General features: G+C 49.3%; 1 protein-coding gene across 10 annotated transcripts in view; it reads right to left on the minus strand.

The window, feature by feature from the left end:
• The window catches only part of LOC109380071 (guanine nucleotide-binding protein G(s) subunit alpha), a 51,571-nt gene that overhangs the window by 19,625 nt on the left and 14,391 nt on the right, over nucleotides 1-17,555 (minus strand). For 2 of the 10 annotated variants that reach the window (XM_019637271.1, XM_019637269.1), the window contains exon 1: nucleotides 870-940. The exons of 6 other annotated variants lie outside the window; for them this stretch is intronic. The gene's annotated coding sequence lies outside the window, so the exon portion shown is untranslated. Of the gene's footprint in view, nucleotides 1-869; nucleotides 1,100-17,555 lie in introns of those variants that run through there. 2 more of the 10 variants (XM_019637267.1, XM_019637265.1) reach the window with 2 other exon arrangements.

Genomic DNA, 17,555 nt, shown 5'->3' on the forward strand with positions numbered 1-17,555 from the left:
GGCGGCCTCGGGGCCGCGGGCCTCCTCCCCGGCGCCCGACCCCGTGTTCTGCTGCTGCCGCTTCTGCTGCTTCTTCTGCATCTTCTCCAACTTCTTCCGCTCCTTCTCCTTCTTCTTCTCCTCCTTTCGCCTCTGCTCCAGCAGCTTCTTCTCCATCTTCCTCCGCTCCTTTTCGGTCAGAAACTTCTCGGGGGGCGCTTCGCGCGCCGGGTTCTTGGGGCTCTTGAGGGTGTCCCCGGTGCCCCCGCTGCTCCGTGGCCGGGCCAGCGCCGCAGCCGCCGCCGCAGCTTCGGCAGCCACCTCGGCCGCGGCCGCCGCCGTCTTCTTCTCGCTCTGCGCCGCCCGCGCCTTGATCTTCATGGCCATCTTCAGCATGGTGGCCCGGCCACCTCGGGGCGCCCGGCTCCCGCCTCGCCCGGGCGCCCTGCTTGCCCCCGGCCTCGGCCTGACGGGTCCCCGTGCGCCCCGTGTCGGGGGACTCCGCTGGGGTGCCCGCCGCGCTGCCCTGGAGCCGCGGAGCGCGGCCGCCCGGCTTCGGGCCGGCTGGGCTGGCTGCCTAACGGTTAGCGCCAAAAAGGATGAGCCAACGAAAAAGGGGCGAGAACAAACCAAAAAGCACCGAGAAATGTCAAACAACTCAAAAAAGAAAAGTGCAGAGGCGCGATGGCGCGAGTTCGCCGGTCCCCGCCGGCGCTCCTTGGCTTGGCTCTCGGGCACGCCAACGGAGCAAAGAGCGAGAGAGAGCTGGAGGGTGCCCGGGGGGCGCGGGGCAGGGCGGCGGTGCCCGGGTGCCCCTGCCCCGTCCCGGTCCCGGCGGAGCCGGCCCGCGCCTCGCACTTCGCGCGAAGCCACGGGGCGCCCGGACTTACATGTGAGTGAGGTGCACTCACACGCAAGGCAGTGCCTGCCGGCCGCCCGCCGCCACCCCGCGCCGGCGCAGGGTCCGCTCCAGCCGCGGCGCCGCAGCCCGGAGCCAGAGAGCCGGCGAGCCAGCGAGCGCCGCGCGGGGCCAGCCACCTGACGCAGCCCGCTCCGCGGTGCCGACGCGACTGAGCGTCCCCGCTGAAGACCGGCGCTCCTCACCAGCCCGATGACGCCCCAGCCTCTTCAGAGGACCGACCCACAGCGGCGGCCCCTATAAATCGAAGGGGAAGCCGAAAAATCGGCCCGCCGGGGATGCGTCCAAACGGGCCGCCACGCACCCTGGGGGCGTGGGCTGGTGTGGGGGCGACGCGGGAGTGGGCGCGGGGCGCGGGGGGCGCAGCAGCGGGAGGCGCGGGGGTGCCCGAGGTGGTGGGCGCCGGACCCCGCCTCCCAGACCTGCCTCCCAATTTTCGGTGAGTGGTGTAGCCCTGGGCGGCGTGCAAAGTGTGCGACGGCGGCGCTTCCCCTGCTGTGCGCCTCCTTACCTCCAGCCTCCCGGGCAGCGCACGCGGGACCGCCGCCCACCCCGCCCTCGCGGCCGCGCGCGCCCGGGTAGGTAGGCTTCGGGTAGGTAGGCTTCGGCAAGCCACGCTAATCACGACGCCCGGAAAGGGTTCCGGGGCTGCGAGGTGCTGTGTGAGCGCAAAACTAGCGCTGCTGGAAGAGACCGGCGGCGGACAGCGCGCTGGCGACACTGGAGCCAAACAGTGGTGGCCTTGGCCGCGGAGTAGGTGCGCCCGGCGTCTTCCCAGGCGGGAGAGGTGGTGGACCCGGGCGTCCTGGTTCGCCCGCGGCCCAGCCTGGGCGCCGCAGGGTGGGCGTGGGAGGGCCTGGAACAGAAGGAAAAGTAGTTTATTGAACAAGAATTTGTTTGCAATTGTTTAAAAACTCTAAAGTGTCCCCACACCAGGATGTGGCAGAGAGCACTGTGTTAAGAGCAGCGACACCAAGTTAAGTTCTCAACCACTGGGCCTGTTCTGTTCGCTCGGCCTGGGACCTTGGTTGAGTCACTTGCTGCCATGCTGGTGTCTGCTTAGGTACAATTCATTCATTCATTCAATAAATGTATAGTCCACGAGGCCCACCTTATGCCCAGGTGAGCCACAGTAGCCAGTTGATCAGGCTAAGACATGGCAACTGCCTTTGGTGTGCAGCAGGCCTACCTGCCAATAAACCCAAATACACAGGGTAATCATGAACTCTCTCCCACCTTCAACCTTCTTTGACTTCTAAACAGTGAAACTTGGGATGTCTAGCGAGGAAAAAAAAAAAAAAAAGGAAGTCCACCTGTAAATGGAAACATGGGGGGTCTGGGGTGATTGATACTTCCAGAGGCCTTGGAACAAATTGTCAAGAATAGTTTGAAGCTTTCTTTGAAAATAGAAAGACACTATTAACCATTCAACAGCACTACTGAAATTTCCTCCTTAGCCCGTTTGTTCAACTCCAAGTAAGAAAAGGTGTGACAGATGAATATTATTTTTTTTGGCTCCTTCAGGTACACTACCACCACCATTCTACAAGGCCTCTTTTTTCCTGGATCTGAATGGACAACGAGAACAATTCAAAGTCACCAAAGAACACTTGGAATTCAGAACAGGAAACAAAAGCTGTAGGTGAGACCCCATACCCTGCAGCAGCCCGTTCTTCACTTGGGCCTCAGACTTTTCTCTGCCTCAAAGTGGCTGTGCCTGCCCTCCCCCCACATCCAAACCAAACTAAGTGGGGACTTTGTCACACTTTGGATTTTGGCCTCTCCCACACAAAAATACACCTTCTTTTGAAAAAAAAAAAAAAAACAGCTCAAAGGCACAACTGTGTTAGGTTGATGCTTTTCACATAAACAAAAGCAGATAAAAATATTGAACCGATAAACCTGGATGTCCTGGTAAGCCACGCGACTATAGGGCCTTACAATCTGATTAGGAGGACCTCATGATTCACAATCACTCACCCACTAGTTTAGAAACTACTTGAAGACAGGGCCCAAGTTTTATATCCTTCTGTATTAAATAAAAACTTCTTGGTTGAATTTCATTAATCAATTGTCTTTTTTTAAAAAGTTGGTGAAGACTTACAAGACGGAGGAACAGATCAGAAATGTTTGTTATGCTCCATTTGTTCAAAAAGCATATTCCTTCCTGCTTCTAATGTGTCAAAAGCACAAATACATTGTATTTAAAAGGGACAAGGTAAATAGTAACCAATACAACCTGGATGCTTATGCTAGTAGCTACATGTTGCTACAAGGACTGAAACTGGATGAAACTGAGAGTCTCCTTCGAAAATCCCTGAGTTGGGTTATCAGCTCCGCTTTTAGAGAACTATCATACGTAAACTTTGAAAGGAGTGAAACTGTCCCATGTCATATACTGACACATATTCTAGGCAAAGCACAATTGGGACGATTGTCCTAGAAATGCATAAAGCAAGGTCAGGCTTTAGTCATTTCAACTTCTAACCTAGCAGGCCACTCTTGAAAAAAAAAATTTTTTTTTTAACTGTAGGTTTCACCTATATTTTATTATGACCAACCACTGATAGACAAATAAAGCATTTACTTTGTAAATAAATGACAGCAGGTGGACTCAAGGGCTTACAGGTAAGCAAGTGACAGTATGAGCTCGGGAACACAAGCCCACTTGCGGTCGGCTCAGCTTTCTGTTTTCACCTGACACAAAAGGAAAGATGAGATTTTACTTAATTGGCATGGTGAGCTGACACGGTCTATAGTTTTCGATCTTGCAGTTAACCAACCTGGGCCTTCCAAGTTTTCATTTACAAAAAAATAAAAATAAAAAAGTCTTTCCGATTTGGAGGCCACCATGTGTGACCTTTTCATAGGAATTAGTAATTTATTTTACTAGGCCATTACCATTTTAAGTACCTGGTTTATGCTTTAAGAGTAAAACAACGCATTAGCATAATTCTTAGAATAGTCCAGGCTCGAGACTTTTCCAATGAAAGGGGCCTCTCCTTTGGCTCAGGAAGAGATGGAAGTCGTGGAAACTTCAGACTCCAGAGAAGGGCACGGGGCTAAAATATCCTGGGTTTTAAAGGCCCGGGCAGAGCACAGGTCCCTGGTTCAGGTGACTTGCTTCACGCCAAAGCCAGCAAGTTGGGATAATAACACACCCCAACCTAAAACACTGGGTCACCAAACGATACAGCCTGGTCAAACAGATGGTGTCACATGCTGTACAGAGGGACGGCCTAGCAACAGGCCTGTCCAACACTGCATATTTTACAACAATGGATGGATTCACATGTCAGGGGTTGAATTTTGTGGTCTTGTTAGCCGCCTATTTATGGGTGGATATGTTCCTTGGCCCTTCTACACCTTCCTGTCCAAGCGAGAATGCCTTGTCTGCTTTTAGAAGCAATAGGCTCGCGGCAGCTTGGAATCTTGAAAATATCGTTTCACTTAATGATGTAATTCAGTTTTTGGATAAGAGCGTCCTTCTCGGCCTTTCCTTAGTCGGGGTCATTGTACGAGCCCAGAGAAAATAGAATTATAATATTATTTTAATAGCCTAGGAAACCATAAGTAGGTTTCCACTGAAGCAGAAACCTTAGCTGTGAGGTTTTAATAATAGTACTTAGCACTTCCACGGGGCTTTCTGTCTTTGAAGCACATTCTGCACTTTTATGTAATTAGAAAGTGTGGCTGCACGTGGGACTGGAAACGTGTGCTGTATAGATGACGAAAGCAGGTGTTGTAAAAACCCTTTTCCTAGGCCCAGTTAATCCTTGGTAAGAAAGTTCTATTCCCATCAAGTTCTCAAAAACTGAACGTATCATTGCCTAGGGCTTGTTTCTTCCTTGTCACATTCATTAGCTAGTAGCTTCAACCACAAGTACGCCTAACCGTGCACTCTAAAAGACACACAATGTGTAAGTTAGCAACCGTCCTTGTCAGAAGACTCGAAGTCAAGGAACTAACTGCACAGCCATACGAAATCGCCCTATTTCATTCCCATCGACTAGTTAAAGCTTTTTTAAAATTTTGGAACTTGCTCTAAGCCAAACAGAATGTGGGGGCACACTGCCCAATGGGCTTGCACCCGATTTCTTGAGCCAGTGGCATTGAGATTCTGTTGAAGCATCCACTTCCTTAAAACCATGACCCACCACACGAGGGCAACAGGATTCGGGCACCTGTGCCGACCTTGCTCAACCCTGGCAGGTAGGCCCCATCTATGAGAGGGGCTTCGTGGTCCCCATGGATGCTCAGTGCCCAAGGCTATTCGTGCCTTTCTCACAACGTCCCCAGGAGCCCAGAGTGGGAGTCAACTTCTAACAAAGTCGCCGTCTACCTTAAAAGGGGAAAGCAAGAAAAAAAGAAACTAAGCACGTGACCCTGTTCCTTTCAAAACTTAAACCTAAATAATAGGGCTACTGGCGTTAGCCTTGGCTGAAGACTCCAGATGGACAACTTGGACTTAGGGGTATAATGATACCAACCGTGACCAATGGATCCATTTAATTGGATAAAGCAAACAAAAAGATGAAAAAGTGTCACAACTCTATAGCAGGAAAGTCAGTTTTCCTAAACTAAAATATCTTGAAGTTCCCTTGGGGGGTGAATTTTTCATGAAGGTAATGGGGAGTTTGTTTCTTAGGACATTTGGCTTGGCCTTAAGGATGGGGGTGGAGAGCAGGCAGTGGGGACTGGTTAGAAATAGGTACGGGCCAGCTAACTTGATTTTATTTACAAGGTGCCTTATTTATATCCCGTTTTGACCTGACATCTTACTAAACAAGTAACAACAGGGGAAAAACAAAAAGAACAAGGTGGTGCAATCTAGGGAGGGCTGACGTCCTAACAAGATCTCCTTAGATAAGAGAAACCTTTTAATTGCTCTTATTTTAAAGATTTTCATTGTTTTTACTGCATTCAATGCTTCAAATTTAGCCCCATATAATTAAGAGTTTAGGGTTAAACACTGGATTAATCAAGTAATACGTTTCCTTAAGTGCTGCTCTGTGTGTATATATTGTGCATACAAACGAAACAATGGCTAAATACGAATTTTACATCTTGGGTTTTTCCTCTATTTACCTACCAACCAATGCGAGCAATCATTGTCAAACAGCCTTGCAGTAAGATACTAGCCTCAGTTTGGGACAACAGAGTGGGTGTGGGGCTGTGGGTGTCACTTGCCTTTATAGCTGAACCCCCCCCCTCTAGTCCCACCTCCACCTGCTGTTGGTAAACCCTGAATTAAGCAATTAATGTGACAATTAGTCACATTTAATACACCTAGAAACATAGGCACCTTTTAATCTTTTTGTGTTTGCCCACACACGTTTAAATTGAAATAGAAAAATGCGTAATTATAGTTTAGCTCCACCTATTCCCCTGGGTCTTGCTTTGAGGGGGAAAGAACCCAGAGGGGACAGATAAGGAAGGTAGCCTCCTCGGCACATGGCTGCACACAAGCCCTAATGCTCCTCCCAGCTGGGTTTCTATTTGGCCCCCGTTTGGTCAAAATGCTGTTTGCTGGGGAGCCCGGAAGCTGTGCCCCGCACTCGCTCACTCAGCAGCCGTCTGCGCAGTGGGGCTGTCGGGAGCCCACTCGAGATGAGCAGAGCCCCAGTGGCATGGTGGCTTTCTAAGGTCTTTGCCCACCTCTGGAAGCGAGGAGGAGAAAAGTATTCGGCCAAAGCATCATGCATTTGCACCCAGTCTGGGGATCAGAGGAAAAGGAGGTGTTTCTGTGAGCTACAGGTTTCAGCTCTGCCCAGAGCTGAGTCGAGGGCCGCTGTCTGCCCACTTTCCTGTCTCCGGGTCACCTTAGTCTCTGCTACCTTCTCAGGTTACGGCTTCTTTTGTGCTAATTACACCAAAAATATTGAAAGAATGTCGCTGTCTTTACAAAGAACACAAAGCAGGCTCGCTTTAACAACTAAATAGGGCGCCCCTCTTTTTTTCAGAAGGCAGAAAACTCAGCTTTCAAATGATTTCTACCAAGTGGGTTCATGGTAGATGGCCCATTCACTTATTAAGGCCCAGGTGACAGGAGGACTCAGCTATTGGGAGAACAAATGTAAAATGTGTGTTGCTTTTGGGGGTTATGTACATAGAAAAAGAAGATATGGTTAATGATCACCCCCCCCCCCAGAACTTAACTGTAAATTAAGACTTGCCAAAAAAAAAAAAAGACTTGCCAATGATGGGTGATTTAAGCTGCATGACAAGAGGCCAGAAATAGAAGCTGCTCATCAGTAGAAAGCAGTACCTGGACTACGCAGGTAACAAAATCAATGGAAAGAGCATTTGATTTCTCTCCCTGGAAGGCTGTGGCTGCAGCAGAAGGGGTGGCTGCTGTCCTGCGGCCCTGTCCTCCAGGTAAGAAATGGCCTTTCAAAGGACATGGCTGGGAAGGGTGAGCCATTCCCTCCAGCCCCGCCAGTTAGGGATGACCCCCCCCACCCACCCCCTTTTATGAAATCCCCTCAGGGTTAATAGGTGAGGGGCAGCAGATTGGAATGCCTTGTTTTTCCAAAGGAACATTAAATTCTGAATTGCTCAGGCTGAAATACTGCTACAGCTGTGACCCTCAGGGCTGAATTGTGGGCACCAGCTCACGTGACAGGTGTTTCGGCTGGTTTGGCTGAAATTGTGATGCCTAACTCAAATTTTCCCACCAATTAATTGGTGGGGACTCTGGAGCCAGCCAGGAAAGGGCCTTTTGCCACAGACACGGAAGACCATGTCTTCAGCCGTCAACAGAAACGCCAGCCTCCGGAAGACTGGAGGCACTGCTCCCTGAACAGAAAACGAGAAAATCAAGACAGGCTTCGGAAGGCAGGGAAAAGAGAAAGCGGGAGCTGAGAGATCCGATCAGGACCAAACCCATCTTCTTCTAGGTCTTAACACAGACAAGTCTATCCTGTAATCGGCTTTTGGAGGATTTCAGCAATCGAAGCAAGTCCGGGATTCTAGGAAATGTGTCACTAAAATTGGTATTATTAGAGGAAGTGGCACAAAAATGCAGAGTCTAATCTGTAACATACTAATTATACCTATTTTTACCCCAGGGTTGCAGTGACCTAACACCAAGAAATAAAAACTCTAGAAAACTAGCCCTTCAACAAATAATGCAGCCACAGGGCAGAGGTGGCACGGAGTCCCTTGGTCTGAGCTGGGCTGAGAAATCAGCAGTCACCCATGAACAGAGCTGATATCTGAGGGAACTTGGCAACAGTGGAGGAAGACAAGTGGGGCTCTAGAGCAAGCCTTGGGGGCTCTAGGATGATGGCAGCATGCTGGCAAGAGGGCAACCCTGAAAGGTCAAAGGCCGGCCAAGCAAACAGCATGAAGCCCGTAGGGGGTCCCGGTCTGCAGAGGGAAGGGGGGGGGCCAGGCCGTGTTTTGCCAAGATGGGTCCTAGATGAAGCCCTCCTTGGTCCTTCCCACCGACCGCAAAGGCCCTGGGTCCCTGTCTTCTGGTAGACGGTGACAAGTGGCTGGTGGAGAACCAGTTCCAGACGCTGCCTGCTCTACCACTTTGGAGACTGTTCCAGTAAGGATGCTTCTCAGTAAGATGATGGTTGGAGGTATCAACTAACTTAAAGCACTGTCAGATTTCTTTCTTCCTTATTCTGAAATTATAATCTCTACCTTCTGAGTACCAGGATTTTTAAATAATTGGACTCCCTGGGACTGCTTTAAAAAGTCTAGCTGTGTAAGAACCCTTCAAAGGAAGTTGATATAAAACTTAATTGGGACCAAAAGACACTTAATCTGCAAGTTAAATGAACACTCCATTTTCTCCACAACTATTAAGAGCATCCCAAAGTCTAAAATAGAAAAACCTTAACTGAGCCAAAATTCATATCATGATGTTATTGGCCCATGCCTCTGGGGGGCACCCCAGAGCAGGGTAATATAAAGTCATTCTCAGACTTAAAAGTGAGTTTCTTAACCTCCGGTCCCTGAAAACAAGCTCATGGAGGCATTGGGGCTTGTGTTGGGGTGATGTCGGGGTAGGTGTCTGGGGAGCTGACGCTCTCAGATAGCCAGACACATAGGCCATCTGTAGACAAAATGGCCAGATACTTTTCCACTGTTGAACTTTTGACCAAATCCATGGGATGCTTCGGGGTCAAGAAGACAAAAACTCAAGTCAGAAAAGTCAATGGAATAGGAAATTTTGGGGGTGACAAAAAGCCACAGATAGTAGGAAGTGTTACATCTTTCTAGCAATGAAAACCCCAGTTTTCAGGTTGTGCGAAACGATAACAAAATTTGCCAGCGTGGAGCCCCAGGAGAAAGAATGGATTCACTTGATCTTGTTGCTGCCAGAGAGTGGCTTGGAGTCCTCCTTTCCAGCACTCTACAAAATGTAAATGGTCTAAATTAAGAAGCCATGTAATCTCAACCAATATTAACTGTGACATGAAAAATGAGACCAATTCTTCAGGCAGGATTACGATCCCCACCGCCTGACATTAAGCGATCACCGCACTCCGTTTCCCCAAGGCCAGGATATTTTCCTTTCCCAAAGTGCCTGTTTGTTCCTAAGAGGGGATGAAGTCCTCACACTCTCCTTATTCTGACATTGAAATAGCACAGGCTCCTAAAGTGGGCTGGCTTTGACCCCCACCCCCGACTCTGTGAGCTTCTGTTATCCTATTTGTCTGTTTTTCCCACCCCCCTTCCACACTAAAATCACTCTCAAAAAAAAAAAAATGTCAGCACCCCGAGGGCTGCCAGTGGGGACGCTACCCTCATATCCTTTTCCTGCAGACCGAGCTGCCGGCTCCTAATACTGTTTTCCAACTTGGAAAGGGAAAAGGGGGTTTGAACACCTTCTTTCTAGTGTCTCCCCCTTGACTGGTTCGTTGCAAGCAGCTCCATCATGGTTCCTCCATCTCTGCTGCAGGCAGAGTCGCTGCGTCTACATGGAGAATTTGCAGCTCAGCTCTGCTCTGATGGGGAGCCGGCAGCTGTTTGCGGAACGGGGGCATCTCGGCCTCCCTGCAGTCCCCCCCCCCCACCTCACAGTGGCCAGACCACTGCCCGCCCAGAAGGTTCTGCAGAGGTGCTTGTTAATCCTCTTGTTAAGTGCAAGAAATAAAGTAGCTGTCCTCATAAATGCCCCTAATTCACCTCCCCCCAAGCCCCCGCTGGTTTACTGTCTGCTGCCTGTTAATAACCATCAAAATGAGAAGTGTCTCTAGCAGCGGCGATGTGAAAGGAGCTAAGGAACCCCAGAAAATCACCAATTCTTTGGGGGAAGTTGCTGACGAGGGGGCCTCCTTGGGGGCGGGGTACCCATCGGTGTTTAATCCCAGGCCCAGGGTGCTCCCAGTGACATTACTTCTAACAGACATTGTGCAGTTCAGTTGCACACAGCAGCTGAGGAGCAGGTCTGAATCCTGTCTCCTGCTGTGTCATCCTCTGGCTTCAGCATGCTGGCCTGGCCTCAGAGCCCTGATGGGGGAGGGGGGCACAGGTAGCAGGAAACGTGAGTCCTCCTTTTATGGCTATTTCTTCCCTCCGCTCCCTTTGTCCCTGGGGACCCCACAGCTAACTGGGATACAGTTTGCTAGTCTCTCTCATGTTCCCATCCCCGGGAGTAGCTAAGGTTCTTTTCAGCTGAGACAGCCTGTGGATTCACTTTGGCTTCTCTCTAAATGCTGCCAGCCTGCAACCCAGGGCCACCTTTGGGGGCTGCAGCAGCCCTCTGGGGGTGGGTCGGATGGGCTTGACGATGCCCCAGGTCAGGCCATAAATTACAGACAAGCCCAGGTGGTAGAAAAGGGAAACAGGGCCCTTTCCCTGATTCCGGCCTGAGCTGCATGAAAACTATGGATATCCGGTTTTCCAGCTCTCTTCCTACCCCTAAAATGTGGCCTCTGCTCATCAGAACATCAGTCTCCAGGCCTGCGGGGCTGTGTCTGCAGCCCCATGGCCCTTGAATGTCCATTTGAACCATGCACCTGACTTTAAAGAAAAACACTATTTTCAACAATGCGGTGTGTGACCACTTGAAACCCGTCCGCTGCTTTCAAAGCTGGTGGAGCAGAACATAAGCTGAACTGCCCGCCTCGGGGTTCAAGCCACAGCTCACCCCACAGAAGGGAAGGGAGAGGCCAACACCCAGCAGCTCCCTAAGTTCTGCCCTACGGACCCTTCCTAGTCATGATTCACCCCTGGCTAAGAACAGCCAGGTGTGAGGGACAGAGCTGGTGCTGGGCTCCAGGCTGTGGGAGGGGGCCTGATCCACCACTGCGCGGTGACAGCCGGCTTTGCACTCTAGCGTGGCAGCTAACATTTCTTCCAGAGGTCCCTTCCCTTCCCCCTACCATAAGCCTCCTCTGTAAAAACCAAAAAAAAAAAAAAAACCCATCTTGTTCTTTCATCCTAATTAACGTGCTGTCAGGGAAAATGGCACGGCTCATTTTTGCAGAGTTGAAATGACCCTCTCCACTCCTCTCCTCTCATTTGCTAAAGTGGTCCTTCCTCGGCCTGAAATCAGGCCCTTTGGTGATGGAAATTTTATCTGGAAGCAGAGAGTTCTAAGCAGAAGCCTAACCTTGGAGGGTGGGGAGGGGATCGATGCTCTGAGCCGGCCTGTCTCTGCGGTAAGGTCTGGCTATGCCGCTACCTGGTGAAGCCATCTTACCGGCAGGACTGGCTGTGCCGCCACCTCTGCTTTGTGTGAGGGTTTCCTAATTAACAGTCATTGTCGGGGGGCACAGTTTAGCAGAATTCGGAGGCTGGTTCTCCCCGCTGACTTATCTCAGGGGCAGGAGGAAGCTGTTTAGAAGGAAGTAAACAGGTTCTGGATCTGGGAAGATAAAAATCCAAGCGCCTTTCACGCTCAGAGGGAAAGCGTGACTGCGGATTTAATATCCTCGCTGGCCTGTGTGTTTGTGTGTTTGAAAGAAAGCTGTAACTTACAAGCATAATTAAGCGCCCCCCGCCTCCTCCCGGCCGAGGGCTTCCGAGCTTGTCACCGACACTGCAGTGTTTCGGGGCCCTTTCTGAGTAAAGGCCTGGCTCGTTCATCTCAGCTCATTTTCTGAAAATGTCACCCTAAGCCTGTTGGCCATCACAGAACTTTCTGAAAAGAACATTTCAGGTGGGGAACATGTTCATGTTTAAGAGGAAAAAAAACCTTTTTTTTAAAGAAAAAGGCAGCCACAGCCGAGCAGTATACAGCTCTGTTGTTGGGATCCTGACATATATTCAAATACATATTCAATGAGGAATTCATAGTAATCCTTCCAGTCTCCAACTACTTACACTTTAAGGAAAGTCACATGTCAGGAGCTTTCAAAATGAGCTGAATCTCCCTTTCCTAAAGATCATGCATCTTGGAAAGGCTCCCTTTGAGGTACACCAGGGAACGTAATTGGCAGGCTTCCGGGTTTCTAGAAGGGGATGATAATAGCTGGCAGGTCAACATGGCAACCCAGTCCTCCTTCCACTGAGTCGTTAGCTGCTAATGTCCCTCAGAGTAACTCGAAGCCGAGGTGTGAAACCAGCGAGTGACACTAAAGCACCAGCTTCTCCAAAGGCTGCCACGCAGGGCAGCTGGGGCCCCGTTTACATAACAAACCAGCAACAAGGTTGTTTCTGCTGCTGGATTCTCTGCTAGCCTCCCGGCCGGCCCCCGTGCGCCTTCTTCCGACCACCCCCAGCCTTTCTTTTTTCCTTTTTATAAAAAAAGCAAAGCAACTGTTCAGTACTCAAACCTCTGATTTCCTGGCTATTCTGTGTGTCATAGCAATGGACGCTGGAGCAAACCCACGGGGCTTGTCCTTATCGACCTGAGCTGGGATGAGTCAGGAACCTTCATCCATCTGGACCTGATCTGCCACTCGGATGCCATCCCCCCGCCCCCGCCCCCCCCCCCCCCGGAACTGCCAAGAGGACCCAAAAAGGCACCGTGCTGCTACCTGGAGAGCTGGGGGGAAGGGACCTCCACCAAGTCCTGGGGGTCACTGAGGGAAGAAAGCCAATCTGCTGAAGCCACTGCATTGAAGGTGCTAGGTGATCACAGAGCTGGCCTTGGGAAAATGGGGGTGTTGGCTGGAACCAGGGGCAGGGGAAGGAAGCCAACAGCCCAAAAGCCCCCTCCCCAGTCCTTTCCCAAGGCCTCCAGTTAGAATTCTATTTTTAAGGACTCCACTATTAAAAATGTGACTCTCTCAGCCTTGGGGCCCCCTGGAGCTCTTTATTAAAATGCAAATGTCCCTAAAGGACAGCCCGTAAGCCTTCCCCAGCTAATGGGATTAACTGAACGGAACACAGCCACCTGCAGGGAGGTAAGGAGGCCTGGGGCCAAATCCCCACTTCTCAAATTTGCCACAGGCTCATTTGAATACCCTGAACACCAGAGAAGGCGAAATTCAAGCATCCCTGTTTCAGATCTCTTTGAAAGGGCAGTCGGAAGCCAGGGCCTGAATCCCAGCTGTGGGGGGATCATCTGCTTCCTGAAACTCTCTGAGCCCTGGTGTCTTCATCTCCTTTAAATCATTTCTCAGGCTGGGCAGCGCTTTCAAGGTATCCTAATAGAATGGTCTGCATCCAAGAGAGAAGCATACGGCTGGCGGTGCGAAAGTAATTGTACGTAACTAATGCATTTACAGAGGCAGCGACTTGTAAGAAAGGATGTTTTCCAAGTAACTTGGGTAACTGATTTTTTTCTGAGCTGGCAAACAAGCTTTAGTTTATGTCCTGAAAATGGGTTTTCACTCAAGTTGATTTCTCAGTGGGCAGGGTGTTAACATGTCACAAACAAGGAGAAGCCAAGACGTAATAATCCTGTAAATCTGAATTTTACTCATGGAACAAAACCAGTCCCTGTCGCCTGGGAGTCCTTCAGTTCAGCACCTCCCCGTCTTATATCTAAAATAAAAAAATGTCTACCTACCTACCTACCTGTATATACACACATACATATTTTGAAAAAAATATATGAAGGTCATGTGTCATGTGCTGAGCATTACAGGAAGCCTATAGATAAGCCTATGCCAAGGGCAATGAATAGATAACTTAAAAGTATTTGTGGAAGAAAAGTTGGAGATTAAAAGTCTGGAATTAAAAGTGTGTTTTTTTCTTTTCACAGCGACAGGGAATTAATTATACTACTTGAATAGAGAACATCTCCATTTGCATTAGGGATCAGGAACAAGAGGCCGGAAGCTCAGGATCTAAGATGGAGGACGGATGCTACGATGAAAGCACTTCACAGTGCACCACAACCTCTGGCTGCAAGCTACAAACACTTTCTCATCCCACCCTGAGAACTCAAATCCCACACACAGAAGATTCTAAGGTTACATGGAAGGATTTGGGCCCACCCCCTAAGAGAATTTTCAGTCCTAGAAGCTCCTAGAAGACACAGTTTGGCTCCAGGCAGAGAAGAAAAAAGAGACGGAGCCGGCTGGAGGCAGCTCTTGGCACCACACCTGAGCCAGGCCGCTGGAGTCCCTCCTGAAAGCAAGTCTGCCCTTCAGCAAGGCCTGTAACCCCCAGACTCTACACTCTCGGGAGAAAGGCCTTGTTCAGTGCTGACACATTACCATCACTGCGGCCCACACTGTGCCTGCAGAAGGCTCCACCACTGCTGGCAGTGTATAAAGTTTCAACCTCAGACTGGCATGGCAACCTGAATGGCTGTGCCTGTCGGAATGAATATATAGACACAGTTGTTTGTTTTCATGCAAGCAGATCTTTCTGGGTTTTCCGTAGTTTAACTATCAGGTCTGACAATAATTTTTATGTAAGCACCGATCTGCCTTGCTCAGCTAGGTTGGAGAAGAGTTGGAAGGTTGCTGAGGTCTGTTTTTGGACAGTCCGCCTTCTCTTCGCCGTGTATCATCTATGTCCTATTGAATCACTCAGCAGAGACTGCCCAGTGTTGTTAACTTCCTGGGTTTGTTTTGATTGTAAGACCACCAAAGGCAGCAGCGATGTCTTAAACCTTTGTGTTCCGCATGGGGGGAAGGGCACATATCAGGCGCTCAATACACATATATTGAATGAATAAATGAATAAATGAAAATGCCCAAATGAAGGCAAACTCACCGGCCCGGCAAGGATTTCATCCTTCTGAGAGGCTTGGCAGACACGTGAGCGGCTACTGCAAGCTAAGAGATGCTACTAGGGAGGCAAAAAGGAAACAAGGCTATTTCGACATCTAATTTAACCCCCAAATTAGGAACTAACTTATCAGTGAGAAAAAATGGGTGCATATGCACCAAGAACTGGGCAAGTATTCCATGCTCTCTGCCAAGTTGGACACAACTACATATGAGGTAAACCTCAGATCTGCCAACAGTAAAAAATTTGAAAAATTAATTCGTGACAACTGTTTTCATTTGGAACCATGATTTCCCTCAATTAGGCGTATCATTTATACTACGTTCCCATTAAACACTTCCCAACAACTTTTCTTTTTTTCTGGGCAACAATGACCCCCCTGCCCCCAACAATTCCTAAATGTCACAGAAGGCCCATTTTATGAACATATTTGCGACGAGTCCTTTTTTTTGGCTATTAGAACAATTGCCCCCCCCCCTTTGCCCACTGGGTCCTTATCAGCCATTTTGCTAAGTCTCAAAGCAATACAAATGGAGCTCAAATCGATTAGTGACACATTTCTACCTCTGGGCGCTTGGGAAAGGGAACTTTTCCTCGAGAAGGGAAGCAGAACCTGGGCACCCTAAGCCAACCGCCTCTGCCTTTGTGAGCCTCATTTTGCTGTTTTAGTGTTTTTTCAAGGAAAAAACTTAGGAGAAGGGGTTCCTACCATAACAAATTAGGACAAGATTTTGATTTTATGTTTTCACTGGAGCTAATGAATACAGCACAGGACACAGAGGCAGTGACGGCACATTTTCCCCATGAACGCCAGGAAACCGAAGGTCGCCCAGTGCGTTGTTCACATTTATCCAGCCTGAGAGATTTGCCTCTGGGTGTGACAGTGCCCATTCTCGGGCCCCCTGCACCTCCCCCCAGGAATCCATGTTGTCCCAGTCTCCGCCTGCAGTCTCTCCCCACTTCCCCTGCCTTTATTACTAAATAGAATTGTCTCCCCTCTCTAATGAACATACCCAGGAGAATAAAACTTGTTTTTCAAAAGTGGGGGGAAGGAAGAAAGGAAGGAAGGGAGGAAGGAAGAAAAAAAAAAAGAAAACAATGCCCATACTGGGTCTGGCTGGGGCTGAGTTCCTGAGGCCATCAACCTGTAAACTTCTAAGGATTTCCTCAACATCTCAGATATATATGTAGCACACAGGGCGTTTGCTTTTAACTTTAGGGTTTGCTGGTTTTGGTTTTGAGTTATTATTGAATCAAAGAATTCATGAAGAGTGGATTTTTTTTTTAAAGGACAAAAAGGTCCACTGTGTGCCAGATTTCTTAAAAAACAAAAACAAAAACAAAAACCAAACCACTAAGTGGGGTAAAGAATCTGAAAACACTTGGAAAATCAGGTGGTGCTAGAAGGGGGCTTATTACTAATTAAAACAACAACAACACCAAAACTGAAGCATCACTTTGGGATCAGGAGAGGAACATTCTGGGAAGGGGAAGGGCCCACAGTGAGAGAGAAGGCAGGGTCAGAGCTCAGCAGATGAAAAGGGAGGGCCCGGTCCCTGGCACACAACACCAGCACAGGAGTCCCTGTCCTACTACTCACTGAGCTCCTGAAACCAACATGGGGCCCCGCGGGGGGTGGTGTGGGGAGAGGATGCTGTCCCCTGGCCCGCGCTCCCTCAGCTGTGCTGGCCACCCCTCGTAGCCCTGGCAGCCCTCCAGCCTCTGCCTGGTGCAGCTTCCATGACTTGCAACCCGACCCGCTCTTGTCCTCGCTTCCAGACTGTAAGTTCCTGGAGGGCAGGAACCCCATCTGGAGTTTAGAGCTAAATTTAGCCAAGACATTCCTTTTCTTTCTTACTTCCTTTTCTTGTTTTCTTCTTTCTTCCTTCCCTCCCTCCCCCCTCTCTTCCTTCCTTCCTTTTGTTCATTCTTCCTTTTCCTTCCTTCCTTTCTCCCCCTTTCAAAATCTTTAATTTAATCCCTGTATTTATCTCTTAGGAGATAAAGGCATCTTTCCTGCACCTCCTTCTCTCTTTCTTGCTCTTCCAACAATGACAAACTGCTAAGGGGAGTTGGTTTGTAACTTCTGAGCAGTTCACAAGGATGCTGGGATTTCAAAAGTTCAGAGAAGGAAAAACAAAAGAAAGGAATTCAGACGCTTTCCCCTTTTTCCCACCCCAGTGTAAGGACTGAGCAAGTAAAAGAACTGTGAAAAAACACAATGGAGAAATGGGAAAACCTCTAAGGAGATGTGTGTGTGTGTGTGTGTGTGTGTGTGTGTGTACTACATACAAAACTGTTTGCACACGGTGGTTAATACCCTCTTTAGAAATATCCATACATCTGGGTAAAGGACAAGAGGGGATAAAGAGAAATAAAATCATGGCAGGATAAGGGTGGGGTAGGGGGATTTCCTGTAATACTATAATGTCATTTAGACAATAAATACAACTTCTGGAAGAAAAAGGGAAAGAGGCCAAGGAAAGAATGAGGCAGACACCCAGGGCTTTGGGAAGTGAAAATGGGCAGTTTGTCCCCAAGTGAGAGACCCTGAGTTCTAAGGGGG

This window comes from Hipposideros armiger, unplaced genomic scaffold (genome assembly GCF_001890085.2).
Source record: "Hipposideros armiger isolate ML-2016 unplaced genomic scaffold, ASM189008v1 scaffold_32, whole genome shotgun sequence".
NCBI classification, from domain to species: Eukaryota; Metazoa; Chordata; class Mammalia; order Chiroptera; family Hipposideridae; genus Hipposideros; species Hipposideros armiger.